The sequence below is a fragment of the Pogona vitticeps genome, chromosome 9, assembly GCF_051106095.1.
Source record: "Pogona vitticeps strain Pit_001003342236 chromosome 9, PviZW2.1, whole genome shotgun sequence".
Lineage (NCBI taxonomy): Eukaryota > Metazoa > Chordata > Lepidosauria > Squamata > Agamidae > Pogona > Pogona vitticeps.
Genome location: NC_135791.1, coordinates 8,264,767 through 8,270,076, shown reverse-complemented (window position 1 = coordinate 8,270,076; position 5,310 = coordinate 8,264,767).

Below are 5,310 nucleotides of genomic sequence, written 5' to 3'. Positions count from 1 at the left end.
TTTTGCTGCCATTCAGCTCTGTCATCTCAACAGGAATGGCAACAAAGGAAAATCCGCATTCTGTCACAGAGGAAGCATCTCTCAGTGGGAGAAAAAGTGTTCTACATACAGAAGTATCCTGGTTGAACCTCCGGAAAATCCAATTAAGAAGTTACTAAGTAAACTAAGAGATTTACGTAATTTCACAAGCAGCTATTCATGCTGGAGGATTATGGGATTTGCAATCCAACATGTGTGCATGCAAGGCTGCCATACATGAATTCATAGCCCAGCTGTGGGAACCTACAGACCCCATAGATATTGCTAGACTACAACACCCATCATCTCCAACCAACATACAATTTGATAGGGGAGCTGGAGTCTTAAAAATTTCCCATCCAGAAAAGCTTATGTAAGTATTTTACACCATTCACATTGCTTTGTATTAACATAAGAGTATCACTAAAAAGATCTATGGTGGCTCAGAGCAGGGGTACATGTAGTCCAACATTATATTCACCTGCTGGCCAACCACAGGCCACTAAAAGTAGGCTTTGTCTGAGCCATTTAAGAAAACATCTCCATTTTGAACAACTGGGCTTCCAGAAAATACATTCCCACACTAAACAGAAACACTAATCACAGATTATGACATTACTCTTATTAGCTCCCATCACAGTACAGTCTGGAATAAAAGATGGGGTGGAAAGATGAGTAGACAGTCTGTTACACCTTTCACAAAAGCCGCTTTGCACCTAAGAGTTTCTGAGATGTTTGGTGTTCAAACTGGATTCTATAATGCCACAAATAAGTGGAAACATGTGACACCAGCAGCAATACAAAGCAGATCAAGATGAAGTTATAAGACAGAGATCCCAGTGATGCTTCTGCTTAGAGACACAGGCTGAATATCTATGTTTCATGCCTTTCATCAACTATGCTGACTGCCTCATAGTAGAGAGGCTTTCTGAGTTTGGTAATTTTGTAATATATGCCAGTAACTTTAAAATAGTCCTTTATCTTTGCTGCACCAACTTCAGTTGCTGCCAAAATCCAAAATGTGCCATACAGCCAGGGCTTTTGTGCCTCTGCACATTCTGTCATAATTAATACACAACCAAGGAATCCTGGAATATTTTTAGATGCTACCCTTGTAACTTGCTTAAAAACTTTTGAACTGCCTTGATTAACAGAGTAGCAGTTTCTTTAATCAGAGATAGAGATTGGCTACGTTTTTGGACTACATTTCCTAGAATACCCCCGCTTACACTATGGGCACTCTCAGAATCCTAGTAAAAAAAAAATTGCATTTCTGCTCTCCGGTTCATCTCCGACAGTAGCCCCAACCCACTAGCTAATGTGCCAAGGGGCCTGGGCAGTCTGCTTTCTCTGCCTCTAATCAGGATCTGGAAAGAAAGGGAAAGACCAGACCGGCTTCACCCACTGGCTGCAGAGAGCTTGTTGCCCTGACAGAGACTCTGTTCCAATGGACTTGGAAGGGAAGAACCAAGGAGCAACCTGCTTTCCTCCCACCAACCAGTTGGAGGACAAAGGGCTCTGTGTCTGTGTGAGATAACAAGGGAGGAGCGAGGGCCAGCAAAGTTTCAGGACAATATTAAAGTCTGTTATAACCTACTTTTATAAAATGCAAAAATGAAAATTTCTTGGCTGATGAAGCTCGGACGGATGTAACGCATCATCATTGTTCAAAGTGGCTACATCTAAAGCAGGAATAGTCGCAATGGGGGTCTAACGTCTGGTAATTATCTTCAGGCTTACCCTCATACTTGCATACTTTAAAGACCATTTTTACAATCTAGAGCCTAGACACTCCCATTTCTTTGTAAAAGTTGTCTAATTTTAATTTCTGCACTCATGCAGTATAACCACACAATATACAAAACATCCTGATTATATGAACAATGTGTCTTATTATTAGAAATTCTTGTGAGATTTAGAATCTAGTTCCCTATTACAATGGGGGCGGGGGAACCCACACAAGTCAGGATACACAATGCTTTCAAAGAATTTTTTTAAAGAAGCTGCAGAGACTATGCGTAGCTAAACAATAGTCCTTGCACACACATATACTAATCAGAGGTATACATAATTGTAAATAACAAATTTAAAAATGGCATTTGATGCCATGTAGAACTTGGAATTTCAGTCAATAGTCCTGTCACGTCCGGTTAGAACCTGCTAATATTGGAAGGACAGATCACTGGAAGGACAGATCCTGAAGCTGAGGCTCCAGTACTTTGCCATCTCATGAGAAGACTCACTGTTGGGAAAGTGTGAAGGCAAGAGGAGAAGGGGATGACAGAGGACAAGATGGCTGGACACTGTCACCAAAGATCGTCGTCGTCGTTTAGTCGTGTCCAACTCTTTGTGACCCCCATGGACCAGAGCACGCCAGGCCCTCCTGTCTTCCACTGCCTTCCGTAGTTGTGTCAATTTCATGTTGGTGTCACCAAAGATACCAACATGAATTTGACCCAACTCCAGTAGGCAGTGGAAGACAGGAGGGCATGGGGTGCTCTGGTCTATGGGGTCACGAAGAGTCGTACACGACTTAACAACTAAACAAAATTGGAAGGACAATCAAGCACAAGTTTCTTGTGAATTACATGGAAATCTCTGTATCATATGAACTCCCATTTAACATAAAGGATTTTGCTGTAAGAAATACCCTCTGCATAAAATAACCCCTTTTGAGCTGATCAAAAGAGAGATATTTTACTTCTATGCAATTTACAAATGAGCTTCTGTATGGAAAGGCATTCTGCATATGGATATCTCATCATGGCTGTTGTAGTCTCAGCAGAGAAACCCTATGAGGCACACAGTGTTCAGTTGCAAATTGCTTCAGATTAAAAAGGGGGCATAGGTACTTCCCATCATACACCAATCACAAGAGAAAGTGTGTGGCAGGAAAAGTCTATCCTGACTTGGTGCAATTTGCCACTGAAAGGTATGCCTCTGGCATTATGCTGGCAGAAATACACAGTATGATTCTAGCCTCTGGCTGCACAGGTCAAATAAATTAAGAATTAGAGAGCTCGAGTTTAATTGAACCTATCTCTTGTGCCTCACATTGCGGTCATGAATATGGGACACAACAAAGTAAGGCAAATATCATAGAGGGCCGGGTTTTAAAAATTCATGATGAGCAAAACGTCCTGATGCTAAACATGGATCTGGCTATTCTCTGACTGCCCATCCTGAGTAATGACATAAAAGGAATAAATCCATATTATTTTCTGGAATGAATTACATAAAAATCAAATAATTGTAAGATAGCCCCAGAAATCTCAAGACATGATGTAACATTTTTAAAAATAGTTCTGTTTCATTATGATTGTTTTACTAGTTCATCAACACAATGAGGGACAGAATCTTCCAAAGTAAAGATGTGATACACAAAACTGGCCGTCTTTCAACACACAATGGATGCCTGCACACTGGAGAAACACCACTGCCCAAGATATTTCTCTTATGGTGCAACCACATTGTTAGAACTAGTTTGAAACCCTATGTGACAAGGAGATGAGGCAATTCCTGCATGTTGTTACCTGAAAGTAAGAGAAAATACTGGTGGATGTGAGAGTGAAGATAGTAGCGATCCCTGTTATGGTATCATTCTGACTTGCGACTTATGATGTATTTTGCAAAATTACTATTTAATGCTTTGTTCTGTATTAGACTGTTAGGTACCCTCCCATGTTATTTTTATATAGAAAAGTTTCTGGAAAATGTAGTAGTATGAAACTTTAAATGAGAAAGCACCTGCAAACCATAAATGGATTAACAGAGGTGGGAACATCATTCCCCAACTGCCTACATCACCGAAACATCATCTATAGTTACACACCCCACCTTTACAAGTACGTATCACGAATAAACATATAGGAGAAAGGCTCCTCAAATCGGTCAAGCTCGGAAAAGTAGAAGCCCCCGGCATCTGTGGGAGCAAAAAGGCCTGGATCAATCAGCCTTTTCATCAGTAAAAACTACTTTTGAATTCCCCCATTATATAAGCAGAACAAATCCTGCAGACTTTGTCCATATAATAGGAGTCTTAGAGAGGTATCGGTAGGGTTAGCTGGGAAAGAGCTTTGACATCCAAATGAACCTTGTGATGAATAACTACAATAGAATCAAAGGTATTAAATATTAATTGGACAAGATATTCTTGTCTAATTCAACGGTTCACCTCAATATCCTTTTTGTAAAGTGCCACCAAATCAGAAAAGTTGTATAGGATTAAAGGAAAAAGGACAAGTCAGATCTCTGCTTCCTTTATTTTAAAAAAATAATGTATATTAGTTATTTAGTTCAGCTAATTTTCTGTTCTTCCTCCACCCTGCACCAAAGGAAAGCAGTGCAGGCTTCCATGGGCTGTCCCATGCTCATTTGGTTGTCTTTAGGTTTTTGTTGCTGGAGAAGAGAATGTGCAACAATGTCAAAGAGCAATGCTGGAAGACAATCCATTATTAAGACTTACAAAGTTTCCATACCACATCAAGCAGAATCAGCTGTTAAAAACTATGTTGTCATTAAGCTGATCAACTTTCTGCAGCTTTTTGCATGATTAACTTTGCCTCCATAATCTGAAGGATCTTGCATTCTACATAACTTAAGTGCATGCCACACTGATACATGCGAAAGACTCTGGAAAACAAGGGAAAAGGAAGCATCTGTCTGGACAGGAGCCTAGAAGACATTTTAAGCACAAGGTACAAACATCAACTCATTGATCATTTTATAGGGCTGTAGCTCAGATCTTGTTTGGGCTGTAATGGTAACGTATCTGTCATACCAGAGTTATCTCCTGATTAAAGAAACAGAATTGTTCTTAATCCTTTCAATGTATCAGCTTTAATCTAAACGCTGCAGAGGTCTCAAAATAACAGTATTTTTACATGTGTCAACTCTATCAAGACATGATACAGTTGCAATGAACTTCAGGCACACCAGTTAATGCCTTATGCTTAGCTTTAGGAGCAAATGAGAAGCTCATCATGTGAACAGGAATGCCTCGCCGTATAAGCAAATCCAGTCCTTAGCATTGAGACCACTACTGCAGAATAGGCCATGTCTGTGATTACAATTACCAGGCGTATACAGTATGTAGAGAAATGAAAGCCCAGTTATTGCCACTTTTTGATACCAAGATCAGCAATTATGAGGGCACAGGTAGAATCGTTACTAGCCCATGAACCTATTATAGATTGCTATGCCTAAATTTATTATTCATATGCAGCCTCCTCATTGCTATATACAAGTCTGAAGCAGCAGCTTACATGCTATAAAAACTAAGAGGTCACAAAA